Source organism: Bombus pyrosoma, linkage group LG7, assembly GCF_014825855.1.
Source record: "Bombus pyrosoma isolate SC7728 linkage group LG7, ASM1482585v1, whole genome shotgun sequence".
In the NCBI taxonomy this organism is placed as follows: Eukaryota; Metazoa; Arthropoda; class Insecta; order Hymenoptera; family Apidae; genus Bombus; species Bombus pyrosoma.
In genome coordinates, this window is record NC_057776.1 from 682,481 (window position 1) to 708,311 (window position 25,831).

Below are 25,831 nucleotides of genomic sequence, written 5' to 3' on the forward strand. Positions count from 1 at the left end.
TACAAAGAATGGAACCAATATAAAAATACTACAGGAAAAATAGAACAAATTCCAAGAAAGCTAACTTCCCCAACAATTTACTAATTCTCTTAATTACGATAGTGACAATTAACGGAATTAGCCTGCTTCCTATATATAACAAATACCTATACATTTTAAACTGTTTTCTACCATCCATTATTCCAACACCTTATCCTCTTGACAGCCTAACAACCGATCTGCGTCATGTTAAATTCATCGAGGCTTCGTTGTGCAATTCCAAAAGCTCGTAAAAACGAGTTCTCTCCGTTCTCCAGCCTCGAAACTCGGTTTTCTAAACACGAAACATCTCGTGAGCCGCACGCAAGTTGCGTCAATTGACATGAAAATCGGTTGTGAACAAAAGGTGACCTGGGTAAATGCAGCGGGTACACGGGAACCAAAGGGTTTGCGTTTAATTGGAGAGTAACGCGATCAACAGTGCACGTTGGAGGGGAGTACCTTCGGCACGGATAAAATTACCGTAGCCGCATTTTCTGCGCTGACATTTTTAACAAAGGTGGTCCGATTCCAGAGTAAACACTAATGAGGTCTCTCGAAGAACAAAAAGAAAGATTTATCCCAGGTAGCAACAGGCTTCGCTTGAAATGTGTGACGAATCTACAAGGCTCTCTCTGTTACGTGAGAACACGGCTTGCAATCAAAGTTTCACACCGAAAATTACGGGTTTAGTCGGTTCTAAGAAGAGAGATGTGTACACAATCTCGTTGCTCTTAATCATTCGTGCGGCTGCATCTACTATATTTTGTTATATGTAGCATCACGTACATTTTTATGTGACTGATGGTATTGGATGAAATGTGTGAAATGTTAAATGTTTGTCTGTTTTTTTCTTTCCCTTTCGGGAAAAAGGTACTTTTGTAAAATAGAGAAAGAGAAAATTGTGTGGCAATTTAAAGCAAACACACATTTCGAAGAGAATCGTTTTTCGAGAAATATCGACAGATCAAATTTAGAAACCGGGGCACTCTTTACCAATTTTTATCGGACTTTTTTTCAATCACTTCGTTTATATGTATCAGCATCGAGCTAAACAAAAAGAGGTGGTTTTGAAAGGAATAAAAAGGGAAAACAAAAAGTAGACAAATTTATTTATAAATATGTTTGTAATTGATGTAAAATTATAATTTATTACGCCTATTGGTATATTATATTATATTATATCGTAATGTAGTATATGTCCTGAACTGTAATTCTTATTTTCGTAAGACATCGTGCAAGTAATTTAGCATGTTCACTGTCAAAATTAAAATAGGAAACCGCTTCTTTCTTGAGAATCTCGACTCATTTGTATCTGAACGTCTTACAAAGTTGGTCCAAGTTAAAAATAAATTTGATCGTTGTAATCATCTCTGAAGTTACGAACGGAATACTTAAGTTTAAGAATTTCCTATGAAATGGAATCTAAATTTCCATTTGAAACATTGACACTGAACTTGAATTATGTTTCACATTCAACTAATAATATACATGTCGTACAATATTTCTTCAACGATAAAATCCTGATCTTATGATGATCTTAATAAACTACAATGTTCGTTTATTAATTAAAGCCTTTAATAGATTCTCGGGTAAAATATGAAAAAAAATATTTGTTATAATTTTATGAAATAAAATAAAATATACTTAAAACAACGGAAGAAATGTAGTTTTGAAATAATTTTATAAAGTGAACAGTTTGTAAAATTATTATTTTATTAATAGTCGTATTGTACTAATCTGCAGAAGTGAAACAAACTTGTCAAAATTGTATATATATCTAATATTTTGTTAAAAAAAATATGGATTTTTATAATTTTCAAGTAACATGCATGAAAAAAACAAATAGAAAATAACGCGATGGTTCATATTTTTATATTATGGCTTCTTACACGCGTCAGCGTTTTATTTATACGCAAAATTAAATAAATAAGGAAGATAGAAAAAAATGTTATTCCAGTGATTTTCTATGTATAATATTATTATCTGGTCAAATATAATTTAAACTTTGAAACTAAAATGTGATAATATTCATATTTATAAAAAGAAACGTAAATTCGTAGAAGTAAATAAATGAGAACTAAATATTTACTCCCATCTTCATTTGTATGTTACTTGTATTGTTTATTAAAAGGGAAAATAACTAAAAGGAGTGTGTGTGTGCCTTTGCGCGCGCGTGTGTGTATTTTAGTTAAGAATTTTTTTAAGTAAATGAAAAAATTTGTAATCCAGTCATATTCAAAAACAGATTTTTTTGTTTTTTATTAGTGAACAAGGAATTAGTTATTAATAATAGACTGATGAATTGTTCTGCTGTTTCTGTAAAGGAGATATATATTATTATTTATTTTTTTTAGTCCGTGCCTTTCAGTTTTGGACGAACTTTCGATTTACATTTCTTGCATTTATTGTATTGCACTCCTTGGCATATTCTTATCTCTAGTCGCTAAAACTAATGACTACAAACTATTGCAACTTATGGCTACACATTATTGTCCTTTGGTCTTTTGCCTCCTTGCCGTGCTACCTTCTTGTCCTTCCTCCCCGTCTTGTATCGCCCTTGCCCTTCTCTTCTCTATTATTGCTTTTAATTCCGTTAGTCCTTCTCCAGTCTCATTCAGTGTTTTTTCCATGTCTTTTGGTCCTCCCGTTATTTCGCATTCTTCTATTACATGTCTCAGGTCCTCTTCTTCCCTTCCATATAGTCTGCACCTTTTTTCTTCCTCCTCTTTCCAGTGTTCCCTCGCTTTGGTCTCGTTTCCACACCTGAATCTGGCTATAATTTTCCTGTCCTTCCACTTCATCCTCCCTTCCTAGTACTTTGGTATCTCATCTTTGGTTATATTTCTGTAGTATATGTTACATTTGGATTCCCTTATCCTTTTCCTCCTCTCTTCTGTTTCTCTCTTCCTTCTTTCTTCTACAATTTGGTCTCCTGTCCAACTTTCTTGCTCTTCTCCTGGCTCCCTCTGTGTCCCTCCATTTTTCTCCTCTTCTAGTTCCTTCTTTCTCTTTCTTGCTCTTTTCCCTTCCTGGCCATTTCCCCAGTTTCTCTCTCTTTCCTTTATGCGCTCTTTTACCAGCTCCTTTTCCGATTCTAGGATTCTCGTAAAGGAGATATACATAGTAAATTAAAATTTTTAATGTTTGTGGTGTTATATATATCTTTTGGCCCATAAATGATATTATATTATATTTTCAAATTATTTTAAACATTTGACAAAAACTTTATGTAAAATTTATTTGGTACGAACATTCAAAAACCCGCTAACGACTAAATTACATTTTCTTATCCTGGCAGAAACGTTTTTCATTTTTCTTCTTCTTTAACTGAAATAATCATAACCTCTGGCTAAGGTAGAAATGAGTTCCGCCTTCTACGCTGACTTCGGATGTACAGACCTCGCTTCTCGATCGGAGTGACGTGGAATTTTCTGGTGTCCGTAAGCAATTTCGTTTTTTCGGAATTTCAATCTCTTTTAAATCATGGAATCCCATTGGATAATCACGAACAATTACGTCGGTTGCCTGAAGCCAGTTCTGCAATTCTGCAGCAACTTACCATTTGATTTTGTGTTCGTATTTACGTGTTTCTGAAACTGGAACCATCATTTACCTCTTTCTTTTCTTATTTTTATTAAATGATGCTATGAGGAACAAGGATGAATGATGCTCGTTGCATCGACATACTTTGTAACACATAACGATTTGGAACAATAATAAATTTAATAAATTAGTAAGTTAAATGCAAGTTAAATTAAACGAAATTAATATACGTACATATACTGTCGCTCGAAAGTATCCAAACATTTTCTTATTTCCGACGGAATATAATTTAATTACAAAATCATAAAAGAAGGCGATGCCTTGATAAATAATCTATACATTTTGTATTATTGTATCGTCATAACGTGATAAACTTGATTTTTAATAACCATTACCTGAGGCGGAGGACGCGTTGTTAAAGTACTCGATGTTTAACTTCAACAGTGTTTATTTCGATGACTAGTGCGCGTCATTTTAGGTCGGACTACCTTATGTGACCCACTAACGTAACGTGACTTAACTAAGTTTTGAACTGCCCGCCGGGCATCCTTTTGATTGTTCTGGGTTTCGGGCTGGATTAACGCGTCGCGGGGGTCGGCGCTGTTTTCGTGAGGTTGTTGATGTTCGATGTCGTCGGCTACTACAAAAGCGGGTTTCAGTCGGTTTATGGAAACTGTTGTGTTTTTGTTGCTGATTTCTATCGTAAAATTTTTATCTCCACGTTGTATCACCTTACATGGCCCATCGTAAGGTGGTTGTAAGAGGCGTCTGACGGCGTCGTTACGTATGGTGATGACGCGAGTTCGCGGTAGATGAAAATTTTCTTCATGCCATGTCTTGCGATCGGTTGTAGTTTGATCTTTTTGATCTGTTTTTTTACTCGGTTGGAGTATTTTGAATTTTCTTGCTGAGTGCCGGGTAAAAAGAACTCTGCCATAGATCATTTCGGCAGCCGTTGCGTTCAGCTCCTCCTTGGTGCCCAAGTTCGAGTGCCCAACAAAACAATTGGGAAAATCTCTACCCAGTTGTTCGTATCGTGACATTTGATTGCTGCTTTCAGTTGTCGATGCAAACGCTCTACCATCCTGTTGGACGCGGGATGATAGGCCGTCGTGCGCAAATGCTTGATGCCGAGTAACCGGCATAATACTTCGGATAGTTTTGATTCGAATTGGCGTCCTTCATCAGACGTTATTTTAAAAGGCATGCCGAAACGAGATATCCACCTACGTCTCTACAGAGGAGGGCCGAGGCATCGGTTGACTCTTCCATATCGGCAATGGGGATTACTTCGGGCCAACGCGAGAACCGATCGATATACGTTAGACAATATCGGTATCCTTGCAAATATTGCATCGCGATAATGTCTATGTGTATGTGTTCCAATCGGCCTGCTAATGCTCCGACTGGTGTGGATACGTGCCTGGTGACTTTACATCTGTGGCGGCACTCGACAGCACAAATACCGCCATTCGACACTAACTAATAACTGGACGACGATAGCTCAGTGGTTAGCGACATAGGTTACGAACGTTCGGGACACAGGGTTCGAATCCCGCCGCCCGTAGTCCGATATTTTTCTTCCACGATGCACAAATAGGAAGAAAATTACGACAGCGCACTTCAGCAGCGACAACATCTGCCAGCTACAACTAATATCACGGACAACATTACCGTCTCAATTGGGGTGACCCGACGTGATCTCTACAGCAACAACAGAGGTGCGACTGTGATGGCGCTACGAGACTTTCAAGCCGCGAACCTACGATTGTGGAAAACTGGACCTCTATCGCTACGACGAACACGGAAAGACGACGGCACGCGTAGCGATGGCCAGACGAAACGCGTGGACACCAGGTTTTGCGTAGCGCGTATCCCAGGATGGGAAAGTCCGTGGAGCGAATTAAAACACGCTGCACCGCGAGAGTTTCCGTACATACGATCAGGTGTCGCCTAATACGACGCAAAATTTTTCCACGCCGTGATCAGGAAAACGTATTTTAACCCTTAGAGTGCTATGGACGCATATATGCGTCTGTCAAGAGCCATCGGTGTGGACTAAGGACGCACATATGCGTCTGGCGAGAGCCATCGGTGTGGACTAAGGACGCATATATGCGTTTGTCAATTTTTCCGAGCACCTGCGCAGAAGTAATACTATTACGTTTGTGTGAGATAAATATAAATGCATTTCAATGTTAATGCCGCGTTCGAAGAAACTGTCTTTTCTTTTTTTTTTTATTTAATACTTTGCATTCATAATTTGTCCAATTTGGACATTTGGTAGAATTGAAACTGTCTTTGAGAGAATATTGGTCTGCGGACGAACTGTTGAAAAGCAATATTTTGCGCAAAATAACAGCACGAGATCGATACATGGTATTATTACAAATGTTGCACTTTAACGATAATGATACAGTAAGTGACGATCCTTTAGCAAAAATACGACCAGTAATCGATAAATTAAAGATTTCCTATTCGCAGTCATTTGCACATTATGAAAATCTATGCGTCGACGAAAGTCTTTTGCTGTACAAGGGCAGATGTTATTTTAAACAGTTTGTACCATCCAAGAGAAGTAGGTTCGACATTAAATTATTTCTCCTTAGTGACTGCAAAACTAATTATGTATTGGACTTCGTAATTTATACCGGACAAAAAACAAACATTAGTAGAAGTAACACAGCCATTGGAATCTCTGAAGATGTTACGATGACGCTGCATCAGCCATATCTTGGAAAGGGCCATAAGGAAAACTATGAAGTGGTATAAAAAATTATTTTTCCACTTGTTAGATTTAACTATATATAATTCATATATTTTATATCAAAAATCTACTGCTTCGAAACAAAAATTTAGTGAATTTCATTTAGCGTTGATAAGAGACATTTTACGAAAATATTCCCAACGCTGAAGTATGGCAAGAGGAGGAAAGAGAAAGTCTGAGGATTTACCGTTTCGTTTAATCGATAGGCATTTTCCATCGAAATGCCCTAATCGTGCCGGCACAACACAATTATCAAGAAGAAAATGTGTTGTTAGTGTGAAAAATAAGAGAAGGAACGACACGCGATACGAATGCAGAAAATGCGATGTCGGATTACGTATCGATAATTGTTTTGAAATTTTTCACGCACAACTGAATTATTAACTTGTGTTATATTTACTAAATTTAGTTTTCTAGTTTATTGTTTTCTAGTTTACTACCCAAATTCTAGTTTATTGTAAATTTCAATGTTTATAATAAATAATCAATACTAAAAAATAACGCTCTTGAATCATTTAATCTCGTGCAAAAGAATTACTATAACTTATTACGATTTGCGCTTTGAATAGTCAATCAACAGAGTTCAGTATAGCGAAAAAGTATTCAGTCCACAGCGATCGTCAGCGCTGGCAGCGTGCCGTCCATACGGATGGCATAGGCTCCGAGTATTCAGCACTCCAAGGGTTAATTGTAACGCGTATATGCCGGAGTTTACGATGTCGCGTAACCCGGTGTCGTTCTCTTGCGCGGCTGCGAAAGTTTGAGGGTCGTCTATAGATTTCTCTATCGCTTCGATGCGAGTTAGAGCGTCGGCTACGTTGTTGTCGTGTCTTTTGATATATCGGATGTCGGTCGTAAAATGTTTGATATAATCGACGCATCGAGATTAACGCGGCAAACACTTATCGAGGTTCTGATTTGGTCTGGAGGTTTGTGGTCTGTATAAATCGCAAAGTTTCTCCCTCCCACGGCCTGTCTAAATCGTTTAACCGCGGTGTACATCGCAGGTAGTTCGCGATCATATGCACTGTATTCTCGCTGCGCGGGATCAGGGATTTCGTAACGAATCGCAGCGGCTGCCATGTGTCGTTCACACGCTGCTCCTATAGCGTGATCAGACGCGTCTACCGCGAGGCTGACCGGCGCGCGTGGTATTGGATGCGCCAACATCGTGGCGTCAGCGAGGGCGCGTTTCTCGGGCCATGCGGTCAACACATGCGCTTCAACCCTGGAACTTTCTCTACGGTCATGGACTACATGCCTATAAATATGTAAAACGAAGCATTAACATTTGCATAAATGAAACAATTTATAGCATCTATAACCAAATTTCCGATATTTGGAATTTAAAAATCATTATTGCTTTGAATGTTTAATTAAAGTTTGTAATCAAAATTCAAGAACATGTTCAGGGACGATTGCAACGTCGTTAACCGGAGTTGACCCGATACCAGCTAAAGCAGCCTAACGATATATACGATCAATGGTAAGATTACGAAGAGATTAATATTTTTTATTTTAAAATCCCTCGAACGATAAGATCGATACATGTACTCGTATCGAGTCGCTTAACTCTTCACTTGACTTCTCTGCTTCAATCGCCTTTGGCTAAAATTATTTTCTTTGATTTTTGTTTCATCCTCATAATCCTTGCTGCCACTTCTGTACAACTTATTTTCTCAGAAATTATCGAAAGTCTATAAATCTAATTCGTTATAATCGAAACAGTTGTAACTACTGACTGTTCTAAGATGCTTTCTCGATCACGAAATGAATAATTATTCGACGACGACCTTGATATATGTACATCCCCATCCATAAGTAGCGGGACACTTACAAAAGAGGAAATAAATCTGAAAAATTATGTGGCAGCCATTAAAACTTTTATTACTATTATTTGCATATGATTAAAGATATTTATGTAAGCTGTAATAGATCATTATTAGCGTTTAGAATTTCTTATATGACAGTAACAGATTCTAAGATCAAATAGAACATTCAAATTGTAGATCAAATGAAATTTTGCAAACACACAATCGAATTTCATAAATTCTAATAATATAATTAATATAATTTGATATGTTTGAATATAATAATATAATTAATATAATTAAAATAATACATAATATAATTTGGCCATTCTAGTCGACTGATATCATTAATTGGTAAGTTATAGTGAAAAATGGCCCTGGTTAATAAAGGACGTGTTAACGAATAACCGAATGAAGTTCTGGTGAACTTTCGTATTGATATTAAAAAATTCTAACTGATATGAGGATTTTGTCACACCACAAGACGCGGGTATTCCTCAACGTCAGCTATTATCCGCTAGTCCGAATGTCACAATGGTCCTGAATGTTCTAGCGGCATACAAAAGACTGACAGCGGCCAATTTACACCAGCTCGTCTGTATTTTCTGTTACAATTCAGCAGACCGCTGAAACTTGCGAGAAATTCCCATGTAACAGAATCTGGCCGTTTGCATCGAGCATAAATCACAATGGCAATTTCAATTGAAATTACAAGTTAATAAAAGTTTAACGATTCATCATTTATGAAAAGAATTGTCGCATTAAAATTTTATACATTTAGAAAGTTCTTATACAAAATGTACGTGGAGATAAAATTACCTAAAGCTACGTCCATGTTGATAAAAGTTGGTGCATTTATAGAAGAAACACAAAGGATATAACCTAACAAACATGAAGATGGTACCCCGCTGGGGGTAGCCACTCACATGATAATCAAACAGCTAAAAAATTCTACTAAATGTCCAAATTGGACAAATTGTGAATGTAAAGTATTAAATAAAAAAAATCTTATATTGATTCATAAAGGACATAACCTAACAAACACGAAGATGGTACCCCGCTGGGGGTAGCCACTCACATGATAATCAAACAGCTAAAAAATTCTACCAAATGTCCAAATTGGACAAATTGTGAATGCAAAGTATTAAATAAAAAAAAATTTATAAAAGAATAAGATACACTTGAAAAATGGTAAAGCAACCTATTGATATTTTTCAGAGCCATTACCTTTATTATTTAGAACTTTGTGAATGTAGAAATTAATGGCACATTAATGGCAAATTAATAAGTAGAAGTGTTATTTATTATCACTTTGTAATGTTATATTACAAAATTTACATTATCTTTCTTAATGATCACCTTAATTTTAAGTATCACTGCTTGAGATAGTGTTAGTAGTCTTTATATCAGCTTAGAAGAACTTTCTTTATCCAATTACTATATATATATATATACACATTTTTTTTTAAGCAATAAAATAGTTTCACAAGCTTTGTCAAATATATATGCCGATTTTTAGTACGTATTAGCTTTGAAAAATAAATTTTATCATTAGCATATTTCAGTGTATAAAAGAATACCCGATAATCTTATTCTTTTGTTCATAATTTTGTGATTGGATTATCTCCTGTCAAGAATAAGCAAACATGTGGGTCCTTTTGAATACTCATGTACACATATATATTCGATATTATTATAAAAATGTCAACAATGGTACGCTAGCTTGTTAAATAAATTCATACCGTTTTTGACAATCGATATGTTCAGCTGGATAAATGGTGAGATTAGAAGATTATTTATTACGAACTTTTGTCAATTAACAAAAAATGATTTTCACATGGTTTTTTATTTTTACTATTAATTTATTGCTTTACTTTGATAAAAATCGTGTAACCTAGCGATTAGAAGCGCTGAAAATATCAATTTTGCAAATTCTTTGATCGAAGATTTATATGTTTTACCTGAAAATTCTTCCAATATATTTCGTTACCCAAAAATATATATCCAATATATTTTTTCGATTAGCATGTTTGAATACGTTTAAATAAATTCAGATTCTTCAAATATGTGCCTTAAATAATTTGATACGTTTAGAATAAACAATTTATGCTATGAATTAAAATGGATAATTTTCGGTTTAAACGTAAACTTATTAGCAAATACTAGCCGAACAATGTACAATTATCACATATAAATACATAAATGAAATTCAAACCCAAAATTTCACACATAAAGAACCTATTTTCATTTCATAAATTGGTCTATAGTTACCATTTGTTTATAGAAATAAATAATCAAATAAATATTGCGATGTTACTATCCGCAAGAAAATTGAAATTATACTTTGCCAATATCGCTAATTAAATGTTAACGTTAAAGGTAGCGACGACTGAGGTATAAAACAAAAGAACTGAGATTAATGAAATATAAAAAATTATAACGCTAAGAAAAAATGGTAGTATTTGCATACGTATTTTACAACAAATCATTCAAATTCTCAAAAATGTTGCTACTTCACAATATTTTTAATATTTGAATAATTCTAATATTATATGTTCAATTATTTCCGTGTATCATATCAAGTTGAAATACGTAGAATCCAGCAATGACTCTTTCCCTCCCAAATGGTTCTTTAAAAAACGACATATCCCAATCTTCGTCACTTCCAGCTATATACGTATATTATACATTGCCCTAACGTCCGATTAAATTTGCAAACTTTCTCAACATCTCCCTCACCAACCATACTTCCACTTCATTAAATCAAATCCAGGCGAAGACACGTTGTTAAGTTTCCCGGTTGCTGCCTTAACAACGCGCGCTACATCAACGCAATTTCATCTCAATAGAATTTTCATGGTAAGAAAAACTTGCCCTCTAAGAGAATGAAAGTTCACTTATCGCAAAAAAAAAAAAAAAAGAAAGAGAAGGGTTTGGAAAGTATTCCGAAACCAATTTTCTCGCTCGTCACCACGTTTTATTTCACAGAAATCTCATGCCTCGGTCTAATCTCGCCTGTTTCCCGCTTCGATCGCGACATTTTCCCATCGTCCCTCGACTCAGCACCGGAGATCGATGAACATGAAATGCGTGGCACATGCAAGTTGGACGCTTGTATTAACGTAAAAAGCTTTTACCCTTGTCCCCAAGTCTGCGCCCTTCTCTGTCTTTCCGTCGCAAAATCGTTTTCAGGAATCGTTTTCCCCTTTCGCCTCTTGACTTCGACGATAAATTCTGCATGGCCGAATAGAAAATTCACGTTGCTTTACTGCTATCGCGTTTTATATCCTTATGTTTAGCTTTCTTTTTAATTTTATTTCGGGAGAAAATGGATCGGGGAAAAAATTGTACGTTTAATACGCTGAATTGATGTACCACGCATGACATGGGGTTTGACGTTTTAGAGATTGATTCGATATTACGGTTGGAGATTACTTTCCGTGCTTTTTATGTCTGATGCAGTGTAAAGAGATTGAGTTGGTAAAGGAGAATATGAGCAGCGGAGTGAGAAGTGTAAGCATAGGCTGGAAAACAACTTGTCAATTGCGAAATACATATAATAAGAAAAGAGAGGTCTTAATTTTCCAGATTAATTATTTATTGTTATTTGTTATTGATATCATTTATTTTGTTATTTTATACGCCTTTGTGTTATTCTTATTTTATATACTATATTAAATTATAAAATAATCATATACTTTGACTCATATGAATCACACAAATTAATAAAAGGAAGTTTAACCGAATATAGATGTTATGGAGAGTATATTAGAAGATAATGTTTTTATTGGATGATATTCTCATATTTTACATATTTTATATACAGCGAGTGTAATGAAAATGATTAGAAAGAGACGAAAAAATGTTATTAAAAAAACATATCATTTTAATATATAACTATATACAGGGTGGTTGGTAACTGGTGGTACAAGCGGAAAGGGGGTGATTCTACGCGAAAAAAGAAGTCGAAAATATAGAATAAAAATTTTTCGTTTGGGGCTTTGTTTTCGAGAAAATCGACTTTGAATTTTCGCTCGGTACGGATGAAAGAAAAGATTATTGTAGCCTTTTATACTTTAAAGCAATCGAATACGTTAGAAAGTGTTCATAGAAATTTAATTAGAAGAGCAGAACTATGTGTTCGGCAGAATGGGCAACATTTTCAGCAATTTTTGTAATAATAAATTTTACGATTACTTCGTATTATTTCATTATGTATTCCTAATCTTCCGTTACGGCAAAAACAAACTTAAACTGCGATAATCTCCATCGAGACAACGATATACAGTGAGATTCGTTATAACGAGACGTGATAAAGTGCACGCGTACCGAGCGAAAATTCAAAGTCGATTTTCTCGAAAACGAAGCCTCAAAGGAAAAATTCTTATTCTATATTTTCGACTTCTTTTTTCGCATAAAATCACCCCCTTTTCGCTTGTACCACCAATTACCAACCACCCTGTATTTTAATCCGATTTTTAATTTATACGTTATCGTCATTATAGAATCGCTGATTCTATAATAATAGAATAATAAATAACACTCAAATAGCATATTTTATCGCATAAATTGTCCCAAGTGTCAGCAAATTTTAAATAACGTGAGTGACCAGAGTAATTCCTTAAATATCAACCAAATCGGATACAGTCACTCAAATAAAAACTTTCATAATCGAATCTGCCATATGGCGACGGCTGAAATATCTTCATTCATTTTTTCATCTGTTACTGGCCACGGACACAAACTCGCCAGTGAAGATGATAACCAACGTCAACTCGATAAATATATTAGCAGATTCTTTCATTAACGCTGTTATAATTGAATTTTTCCGTTGTCTTGGATTGTAAGCGACATTGAAATATTCAATCTTCGTTTGGTCATTCGATATTCTATTTCCTTCGTCAAAAAGATACTTCCCATTAATAGATAGATATTGTCAAAGAAGGATTTATATAAACTGCTGACAACATTTATTGCATTGCTTGAATATTAATTATGTTATCATTTATATATAAAAACCTATAAATGACATGTGAATTATATGTTAATATATATATTAATAATATGTCTTATATATTATGTTATTTATAAATACATAGATATATTTATCTGTTATTTACACATATCTCTATCAACATATATTAAGAACATACAACATGCATATGTATATAATCTAAATGATATAATCAAGGAACAAAAATTAATATTATACGTGTTTAAAAATCTCTGATTGAAGCCTGAGGAAGATGTAGAAAAACTTAATATTATTGATTATCGATTGTAAGGATATTTCATTGTACTTTTCGCTGTTGAGTAGATATTATAAAAATTAGTGTATCAATAATGTGATATAACATTATTCCCACTCCTGATATTCAGATAATTTGGATTACCATGGGGAAATTATTGTTTGCTGCAAGACAAAATTCTTTATTTTCTTAAATTTGTTACATTACATCTTCTTAAAAACCGAATAAACGAAATTACAATTCACTTTGCTACAAGTTTTAAAAGAAATATTGCATCACACTATTTTGAATAATGTTTTGTAAATTAACGAAGGACGTATGGAAATTTAATTAAAACGGATTTCTTTATATTGCAATACATGTCAGCTTGCTATCCTGTTTAAAATAAATTGAGAATACAAATCATTTTCTAATAATAATACTGTTATGAAATTTGCATAAATGAATATCAATAAACGAGTGAATGAACGAGAGGGGCTGAGCGACGAAGGAAGAGACACTGAAATAACATACCTCAATGATAAACGTTGAATGCTATTAACCTTTGAAGGTTACAGTTAATCAGATAGGTAAAGTCCAAGATCGTGTTATAGTTAGCTTTACAGAGATGTGCCATAAAGTTTGCCGATAAAGGGTAGCTGATTTATGGTTTTATGATAAAATGAACGTTGAAATGTTCATCGTTCAGAACCAGACATATCGAAGATATCAACAGACTATAATAGTAAATCTATGGTTATAAATAAACAAACAGATTTATTATTGATAAATGTCAGCCAATTAATTGATCAGTTGAGAATTTTGAGTAGCTTATGTTAAATATAATTGTTCACATTTTATTTTGGTTTAACGAGTGTAGGAATATTTGTATTTTATTAATTATCATAAATGGTATTTATTTCAATAAAATTAAAATTATCTTAAATGTTAGTATAGTATTTTTTATAAAAATTGTAGTCGTAACATTCACCAATAACATTTTACTATTTATTACTATTATTGTATTGTTGACATGTTTTGTATTCATCAATAAAAACGACATAAGTTATAATCCACGAATTACAATATTTCTCTTCTAAAAAATGGATATAATAAATTCTTTATAATAAATAACAAACATATATATATATATATAATATAATAAATTCTAAAAAGTGAATCAATAAATTCTTAATACACTTCAATTTATATATCGGAGATGTAGGGACATCGGGCCTTTTTTTTTTAATTTTGGGAAGATCCCCGATACTTTGGTCTAAACTATTTATTATAGCTCTACTTAAATAATAGAACTTAGAAGTAGTTGTTGCGATACGATCTGATTATGTTTGGCCGAGATTTGCGACAGTGGGCTTGGGCTCGAAGTGACACGACTGGTCGCCGAACGTAGCCACGGTCACGGGACGAACGTTTTTACCTAACAGAGGAAGTACCGATATTGAGGGACACACGCTGCATGAACAAACAAGCCCCGGGCAAGAGCAACGTCGGCTTTACGCGGATCTGCCTAGTAACGGCGCCTGGAATTTTGCTGATATCCCCGGTCAACATGCAATTGACAAATGCGATAGTATCAGTCTTTTATTCTTGTGATCACCTTGGAGAGTTTACACACATCGTCTTGTCAGTCAGTCAGAAAGAAACTGAGCGTCACAGCTAACGTCACTTTGTGTTTCAAAATATATTCTATTGAACAAAGAGTTTTCCCCGTTGATCGTGGATTCGTTATCGAACCTAAGAACATTGTCTTTAACATCCAGAGTGTCTAATCACCACGTATAATTGTCAAACTCTGTTAAATCAACATTTGTACATATAATTGTAAATATATTCTCCATTGAACAACAACGATGGCTCGTCCTAATGAAGATACGTTACGTGCCCCTAAGTCTAACGCCAACCCGACATACATTTTATACAGAGAAATAGTCTAAATTTATCCAATGCAGAAACAGTGTACGAAAGCTGTAAGCGAATCCGAAGGACGTATGCAATGTGGTAAAACTTTATACTTTAATTTAACTTCGGTGGTTTTCAATATATGTATATATGTGACCAGAAGGTATCACCGTATCGAAAAACTTTATATAATAGCGTAGCAATTTATTGGAAAATACATTAGAAGGGTTAGTATCGGTGCGAATATAAAAAGCTTTTAGTAGAAAATGCGCATTCGTATATTTTTCACTGAGACGTTTATTGATTAAGTTCTCTTATTTCATTTCGCTTCCGTGACATCAAATTTTTATGGTGGCATTAAAATACCTTTAGATCGTAAGAAACTTAATATCCTTCGATCTAAACCATGAAGTTATCCAAACCAAATGTAATAAGTAATATGCAAAGATCTATAAATCTGTCGTAGATTATACAACAAACTTCGACTTGTTTCATAACGTGAAAACAATGAAAAATTAATAACACACTTTTGTTGCAATAATTCCATGTTTTAATTAATCACTTATTTAATCGTCGTAGAATCGATCAAATTCTTAATAATACTTTCAATGTTTATAGCTTTCTTGAAAATAATATTAATCAAAATCTTAATTATTTAGAATTGCAATGATTGAAATTTTGAGTTGATCATTGTTCATCGTTTTTGGTTTATCTTTTATATTTGTCGTTCCCAATCTAAATTTTTCCCGTCTATAACAGATCGTCTCTTTTCTTGAAGATGCTTTTCAGAATCTTGTATTAATGTTACAAATGTATAAAAGCTTTACTATATTAAATCGAAGTTTAAGATCTTATCAAATATACACTCGAATTCATAGAAGTCGAAGCCATATAATTAACAAAAGACCGATTCTACAGCTTTGTTCTGCTTGAAACTGTAAATTGACATTTGGTAAATACTACTTACTTAGCAATACTTTTAATCTCTAAATGACTTTTGAGTGATTTTGTAATATTGTGAAATTGGCCATTTCATATATGACAAATTAATATTTTCTATTCATTTAGTAACCAACAATTTTTATTAAAAGTCATCTATATAATAAATTCCAAAGCAGAATAGCATATATTAACACGTTGACTGCCAGACGAATTTTCCATGGTTTGCCCAAGGCCTTATTTATTTTCAATTATTTTATCATGTTAAACATATAATTTATTATTCCAATTGTAATTTTAGTTCTAATACGATCTTCTATCAATCTATCTGCACCCTATTATTAATTACCCCCCCCCCAATATTGTAGAAATATTTAGAATTTGCTACCGTTTTTCTTTATTCGTATGTTAAGCTTAAACGTTACTATAACAAGTGCCTCTTGGTATTCTCCTTTATTTTTTATTTCATATCTTGATCAATATTCGTTAAACTCTGTTCTTCGCTTTTTCTTTCTCTTTCTTCCATAAAATCTGATCTTTGTTCGTTTTTGTCTTAAACAAAAACTGGATTTTTAATTCGTCGCGCATCCCCTTCCTTTTCACTTATTCGCTTCGATAAAGTTTTCATATTTATATTTTGGTTTTCCCATCCTTTGCAAATATACCCAGGCAAGGATGATTCGAACTCGCGACGCGTCCTCTACCGTTCGGGCCTTTTACGAGCGTAGCTAGCTGGACCGCTTAGAAATATTTATATTGTAGGAAATAAAATCGTATTATAAAATATGTACACACACAGTTACGAGCGAAGTCCGCAAAGCGCGTGCCAACAGAGTAGGCCTTGTTGAGGCAATGTCAACATTATACACAGCTATGTAACAAAGGTCCAAAGAAATACATAGTTAAGTATCAAATATAATATGTGCGAGTAAAATTGACGTTGTTCATCACTGAGTGAACAGTACCGTTTTTTTGGTCAGGTGTGCAGCGAGCATTGTGGATAATAATAAATCCATGTGAGCAGCGCCACGTTAAGTTGTTTCTATTTTATTCGTCTCAGTCATATCGTTCCTTTCGAAACAAAGAAAATATCAATTAATGAAAGTATATGTAAGATGTCATACAATCAATTCCAATTTCGTATTTTTAGCTAAAAGCACTTAACGCAACAGTATATTACGTAACAGGTACTTAACACGTTGACTGCCAGACGAATTTTCCCAATGGAGGACGAATTTTCCGAACGCCAGACGAATGGTTTGCCCAAGGCGCCGACGTGAACTTTTCATTATGCGATGCATATTATGTTGAAATATTATTTGCGGCGAATAAAATGAGTTATAAAATCATGCTTGAAGCATTTTTCGTGGTGAGGGCCACAGGTGACCCCCACGGCGTTGTAGACGATTATTACGATTGTCCTTTTTTCAAACAATCGTGCCATGTACTTTTAATATTTGCTGCGCTATAGCCAAATCGAGTGCCGGTCACCGGTGACCCCCATGGCAGTCAACGTGTTAAAAACTTAGTATAGTTATACACATGCTTCGGTCATGGAAATAAATATAGTAATATCATACTATTCAGAGAAATAGGAATATTATATTTTGTTATATCGCCAATTGATCCTTAAACCCAGCAATCGATTCTTTTCCTCTAATATTTCTTTTTAATAGTCAGTAATTTCCATTAGAGTTCTAAGAAAATAAATTTAATGCTAATAGAAAATGTACATATATATTTGTTTTTATAAATGTATACATATTCTATTCGTGAAAAATGTAAAACCGCGTTCTGACAAAATCCTGATAAAATATTCTAAAGTAGGAGTAAGAAAATATTGGAATACAAATGTATACTGTACGACATCTTTTAAACCCTTGCCTAGCAGGTATGCCTCCCAGGTAAAAGTAATATTTGACATTCTACTCGAAGTATCCTTCCGAGACGTACAGAATTGCAGATTAATGCTACTTACTGATTTCCAAATAGTTTGAAGGAAGTAAGAAGTTTTCAAATGCGAGTCAAACAGAAAATAAATATCTTACTTTGCTTTTAACCAGGTGCCAGACATCCTATATCAATGAAGATTTTTATTTATGGATTTTTAAGCATTGTCATACATCAAAATAAACTTTCTTATATTCTGTTTATTTTATAGTATATTTTGTACTAATCATACGAAATATTTATACTTTTTAACAAATATAATTATATTTTATATAAATAATTAAACACGGCAGAATGTTTGAAATAATGCTCTAATTTTTTTTTTTTTTTTTTTTATTTAGTCCGTGCCTCTCGGCTTTGGACGAACTTTCAGCTAATGCTCTAATTATTATTGATATAATTAGTGACATACGTATTTTAAAAAATCACACCATAAGGAGAAAAAAGTGCAAAAATTGAGTGGACATGTTTAAATATTTAGTCTCTGTATAATAATGAATATATCAACATATTGATACACGTGGGAATAGATAAGTTTCGTCACGTTTCATTTATTTTATTATTCAACGTATTTTATATCAATTACTACATAAAATAATTACTAATATAACATTCACTCCAAATTGCTTTTATAATGTTCGTTATATTTAGTTTCCTATTTAATTCGTTATCACTTGATTGCACGAATATTAAATTTAATTTCATGATTTAGATTCAGTCTTTCAGTCGACTTCACAGTTTCCTACCTAATCCATGGAAAATTTTCTGTAATGAAGATTACATCAAAAAATTGTAAACATCAATACATAACCAATATATTTCTATTGAGATATGTATAATTTTCTGTGTTGGACTAGGTTAGATGCGTTGTAGAGATACTTGTATGTGAGTATCAGTGTGTGAAAGTATGTGTGTGCGTGGCTTCTTAAAAACAGATGAATGTAAACAATTCAGTCAGTTAACAGTCGGCTATGGAAGAAAGTGCTGAGATGCGTGCAAGTGTGTATCGATGAATATCTTAGAAATTGTCCATAAAGTAAATATATAATTATTCTAATATTAATTCCAAGTGTAAATTTAGGATTCCTATAACATTATTTCGGTTAACAAGATCCACAATTTTCAACAATTTCAATCCAGCGAATATATGACTATAAAGGAACAATATTCATTTGAATTTTATATGTTTAAAGGAAATAATTTTTATCATGAAAATAATTTACGTTCAATATAATTTTGTATTGATAACGTAATATCCATCCTGGAAATGGTTATATTTAACAATGTACTTACAGGACGGAGGAAAAATATAAGAAATGGAAATTGCTAGTCCGCAGTCGTGTCGAAAAGTAATAGCCAAAGTACTAAGAAAGATGCATACAAATTTGAAGCTTTAGCTATTCCTGTGAAGTCGTTCCAACACTGAACACCATCCTGTAGTCAAACGTGGAGAATTCCTACCTCACGTAACTTTCAAACCATAACCTTAAAGTTTCGGATGTTTCGAACTTGTAACAGTGACTTTAAATTAATCCATATCTTGTCGTTATAAAGTAACCAGACAAGAATCGCAAATCGAACTTGATAGATCGTAATTGCCGTGCTTGTGAACTATGAACTTAATACGTGACGAGATGAAACCTAAATAACAATCGCTCGATTCAATCCAATAAAATACGTTCGTATGTATTGGTAATAATATCTGTGCATTGATGTACAGTGTACATTAATAGACGGTACAACTGTAGAATTATTATTAGCGATTATTAATTTGGGATTATTATTGTATATGGCGAAGATATTCATAAATGAGTATCGTCAAAATTAAAATTAAAAAATTTCACTGCCATTAAGAAAAATATGAATACAAATGTAAAATAATTAACCGATTGGACGAAATGATTTAATTTGACATCGACGATAAACTTTTGAATGTAAAATGTTTGTATATTGTATATTACATGAAATGCCCACACGCTATCAATAACACGTGTTCCACTGCAAATAACTAGTCCAGATAATTTTTTAATGAATAAATTACTCCCGAATGGAGAAACTATAAAAATAGTATTCAATGAACTTTCAAATTCCGAGCCAATAACTTTTATAAAGGCCAGTTTTACATATTCGATTAGCAGCTAGAATAGTAATCAGAATTGAGGCAATCGCACACGTTAACATTGAAAATAAGCCTTTATATGATAACACTTTTAATTTTCTTTTATAATTACGTATAACTACAATTAAATCCTATCATCCTTTAACTATGCTTTTAGTACAAATTTATATAATGGCACACGTATTATTCGTTGAGAACTACTGGTATATGTTATATTTCCTCTTAAGTGCATAAAAATCTGCAATGTAAGTTATTAATATTAATCGTAGCAAACACAAGAACTTCCTTTCTCCTGTCACGATCTCATTCGCTTGACTTTATTAGTCGTGAATAAACGTGTCATTATACAGGATATTTCAAAATGCTAGTAAATTCAGCACACTAAAATAAGAAGAAAAATTCATACATACATTTGTCCTATTTGAATTTATTTTCGAGATACAACCGTTTTTCTATTGTACCGTTTGTTTGCTTGCATTTACGGGAATTGTTCATCTCGAATACAACAAACTAAATTACCAAATGTTGTCCAATTTCATTGACGACCCTCAGTGCTCCGTCGGAGTATGCCAACGTTATCTATTTCTAGTAACAAATCTAGTGTAATAAATTAAATGTTTTACAAATCTCTCATTCGAAAACTGTCTAACTATGGAAACTTGGTTGTACTTCAGAAACAAGGCCAGATAGGACAAACATTTTGAACGTCGTTTTTAGCGTATTGAATCCATTAGTGAAGTTATGGCCACATGTTCCGGGACACCCTGTACAAACGTGGAATAAAAATTTCAAGAATGCATCAAGTTATATGGAGAATATCAAAATGCGTGGTACATCTGGGCAATTTGTTAGGGACCGTACATATGGAAATAAATTGGAAGAGAAGAATGAAATTTTCTTTTTGACATTTCGTTTTCAAAACATTGAAATGAAAATTTACTGCATACGCGTGCATTTGATTATCCCCGGACTTCATCTATAGGTATTAATAGGAAGTGCCAATGTCCTGACAATTAATTTATTAGTCTTCACTTAGCGGAGGCTTCGATATTACTGCTACGTGTAGGGATTATACATAGTTAAGTGAAAAGGATTTTAAAGAATATGATTTTAAAAATTAATAAACATAAAATATTTGCATAACCTCAGAACAGACGCAGCTTTTGCTATCCGAGGCTTTACGATCACTTTATATGCACATACATTTGTATTTTATATGTTGCTGCATATCTGTTTTTATTTTTGCAGTTGGATGTTTGCTATTCAAAGTGTATACTACATACATACATTTGTCCTACTTGAATTTATTATATGTTATAAGCGTATACTACAGTTTCATAAACTCGATTTTCTCAAAAATCAAATGTCAAACGAGAAAATGTTATTTATACTTCTTGCTCGTTATCAGTTGTATTACGAGTCCTAACTGACGCAGAGTTAATCACTTTCTGTAACTGCTTCGACAGAGCGATCGATGCATCATTTATAACGCGTGATCGATGCTGACTCAACTGTTCATACATATCACAGGAATACGGATAATCAAAAAAAAAAATGTCATAATACTTATTGCAGGATCATGGAATTATTTTCATCAAATTTCTAAAGTTCTTTCAATGAAAAAGATGCTAAACGCGATTTCATTTAAATAAGTTCCAATTTGCAAATCTAAACTATACAGGGTGACGCACCTAAAACAGGCTGGAATATCTCAAGAAAGTTGCTATTGCTGACAGAAAAAAATATGTCAGATCAAATTTATATTGTGTCAAGGGGTACATAATTTGATTTAAATAATATTCATACGAAATGATATGTTTCTTTATCTACTATCTAATGGAGCATTTTGAGACACGTACAATGTCCTATGGTTCAAGGTCATTCAAGATCATAGAAAATCAACTACAAGGGAAAATAATTTATTTTAAGCGAGCGATCGAATACTTTATTTTATGTAGCGATGATTTATTAATCTTCCATTGCACTACTTCATCAAATGTTCGAAGTGGCAACCTTGAGCATCGATGCTCATGTTTTAAAGCGTTGCAACAGATATATCATGGCATGCAGAATTTCGATCGGATTAATCGCTGATTTTTATTTATAGGGAAAATTGAAGCAGCAAGTATACAATCAAAGTTTGACAATCAGAAAAGAGGCAAGAGAACGTGTAGCACGAGCTTGTTTCGTGATTAATCGGAACGAAATTCGATATGCCATGATATAAATCAATCGCAACGGTTTAAAGCACGCATCGATGCTCAAGGTCACCACTTTTTACTTTCAAAATAACAGCGTACTGATACTTTAATAAATTGCCATTACATAAAATAAAGTGTCCGATCGCTCTCATAAAGTAAATTATTTTCCCTTGCAATTGACCTTCAGTTACCTTGAACCACAGTTCATCGTGTGCATTTTAAAATGTTCTACTAGATGATACGTAAAAAAGCATCATATCATTAAAAAAAAAAATTGACCTTTACATAACCTGTACGCGCCCACCTTTCAAAGAATTATTTGCACCAAATTATATGTCCTTCGAAGCCATGCAATAACAGCCGTGATACTCAAGTGGTCTGTTTTACGTGTCTCACCCTGTATATCCTATAACAATTACTCGAACTTCCTTCGCTATGCTAGCACTTACGTGTACTGAATTTTTCTCGTTGTTATCTCTTATCAAAGTGTTAATTCAAGTGTTGGTTACAAGATAACAGATTGCAATTGAAGTACACGCATCAATATCTTAACAGTCCGGACACCGACGAATATACATAGTGGGCAAAATAATTTTTCAATACTGTAAAGTTCCTTCTCCTTATCATTTTAAAATTATAATACGAAAATTTTCGGTGAGAGTTGGTATAAGCTTTTCACTTCCCTTTTTTAGTTCTTGATTTAGACTAATTTTATAACAGCAATACAAAGTGGATTTTGTTTAAAAATTAGCTCGAAAAATGGTAAGAAACTCATCATCAGTGTCTACAGACCGAAAGTATTGATTAATCAAATAGTCGGTTTTTCCCGAGGTTCCGCCACAAAAATATACAACAAAGTATTATGATTCCATCGAGTCACTGAATTAGTCTTAACCTCAGCTATCATAAGATGATATCAAAATACGTTAAAAATATATCACTCCGAAAAATATGACGTTTGTTCTGTTTCTAAATCTGTACAAGTATTGAAACTTAAACATAGATGTCAAAATGCAGGGAAACAAGATTCTTGTTTCTATTAGAAACCTTCACTTGCATCGTTTATTAACTCGTTAAATACTGTCAGCAGCCAAATCTATATAAAACTTCCTTAACGCAAGAAAAAAAGATTTTAAAACATAAATCCTCCAAATTGTGAAGATTTGAAATTAACGCGCTATTTCATAGTTATTATCATGTCTAAAAATGGTATATGCAGAATATCATCAACGACAGAGTAACTGGATCAAGTCAATCTATCGAATAAATGATATAAGTAGTTCGATGAAAGGCGTTATGCACGATAAAAATACGAATCATTCATGTCATAATAATCAATTTGAAGGCTATTAAATTTGTGGTTTTTTACCATTAAGTTAAATACATCTCATTAAATTCTTAAATAGTGTACCAATTACAAATCCTTCGCGCGTCGTCCTTTACAGAACCGAGTATTTAATTATTATTTTTCACGCATTCAAATCTTAAAACTACGCAAAATGAGACAAAATATTAAGCAAAGTACATGTAAATATTATGTATCATCTTCTACAACGTACTAAGCCTTTTAAAAAATCGAATACCTCGCTACTTGAATTAATAAACCTATTATCATTCCAAGCTGCACGCTATCATATCATATCTCAAAGCTAAATGCAATTTAAAGCAGATTTCAATTCAGACCAAAAGAGATATGCATTATTGAAACATTCACCAATCGTTATACGCTAATGATGAAGACGACTGCAGTGACGTTTTAATGCCATTTATGCAGCACGCTGATGCACACGCAAGTCAAATGTTTAATAAAGTAATTTTTAAGACAAATAAGAAGCATCATGGACGTGATCATTGTCCTAAACTAGTCGACAAACGTCTGCCAGTGTTTCATTGGAATACATCAGTGTTTATGAACCGCAACAGCATCGTTTGTTTTTAAGACTGTTTCACGTTGCGTATTTTGTTTTTCCTCGCTGCGTGACATTCCTCTAACGTAGCAACCCATAAATATAAACATACTTCTGCATGCTAATAAAATAGCACCGAGTTTCCATTCCCTTGCACTGATCCTTATAATTTATTCGCATTGCATATTACGCTGCCTAGCATTCTTTCCAGGTTTATATTTACTTGAACGATGTGAATATATATTCTGCGATAAATTCAGAGCAGAGATATTTTATTAGACGTGTATTAATTTCACATTTGTTGGTATCGTTTAGCTATGTTATTGCCAGACAGATTATGTTGAGATAAATTACACATCATTGCAGGATTTATGAATAATTCTTGTTAGATAACGGTGTTTCATAATTAAGCACTTATGAAATGGAGTGAGCTAAACGAGAAGATAAATATCATAAAATTATTATACGATAATTAGGAAATAAATATAAAATTAAACGCATAAAATAATTTATCGGCCGTCAAGTATTGTGACATTGCCATAATATAAAAGAGAAAATTATCAATTTTCTGCAATTAATAACGAACCTCACGAAAGATAAAAATTACAAACTTGCTGTTGGAAAAGTTGTTTTTGTAGGTTTAAACCTACCTAAAAAATTTAATTTACGTTATTTTCTGTGCTATGTACAAAAGACGATTAGAGAAAGTATAAGAATGAAATGTTTCATAAATATTCTGAAATCTTAATATCAAATAATTTAGTAAATTGAAAATCAATTGCCTTATAAATTAAAATAAGTAAACATTTATTTTTCATTACTTCGTTAATGTTAAAGGTAGTCAAAAGGAAATATAATTATATTCATAATTGTTCATAAATATCTTATAAAAAAATCATTTGTATTAAAGCTATTACGAAAAGTAGAATAAAGTCTCTATAATGAAATTTATTTACAAATTTCTTGCCTTCTCCTTCTCTCCTTAAATTAATTAGACGAATTAAAGAATTATCCCCACCAATCTGTTAATTTTAATCTAATTAAATTATATGCCTCGGATAAAACTGTTTTTAGCTTTAAATTATAGCATGACAATAATAAATAACATAAGTATTTATGATTATCTCAAATTGTAAATGATGATGCAATATAAAATTCATGTTAGGGATAAAATGGACACAGGTTACATAAATATTAAAATCATAGGACTTTTCTTCCTCTTGAGAGAATAATGTAGAAATTTTGTGAGTTGTAGCTTCTTCATATATTCATGCGTTTATAAGAAGAAAAACGTGGGTAATATTTTTCTACATGTCATGTCACTATGCATTATATTGTAAAATTAGATTACAACGATAAAATATTCCTTTGATTTACGAGGACCGAGGAGAATTTCAGGGCATGAATTTCAAACATTAAAGGTAG

General features: G+C 33.1%; 1 protein-coding gene and 1 long non-coding RNA gene across 4 annotated transcripts in view; one reads left to right on the forward strand and one right to left on the reverse strand.

Moving 5' to 3' along the window:
• Window positions 1-25,831, reverse strand: part of LOC122568882 (RYamide receptor-like) — a 349,767-nt gene that overhangs the window by 179,160 nt on the left and 144,776 nt on the right. The window lies entirely within an intron of this gene.
• Window positions 19,156-20,244, forward strand: LOC122568892. Its single transcript, XR_006317251.1, has 2 exons — window positions 19,156-19,215; window positions 19,475-20,244. It is a non-coding gene; the product is annotated as an uncharacterized LOC122568892 (long non-coding RNA).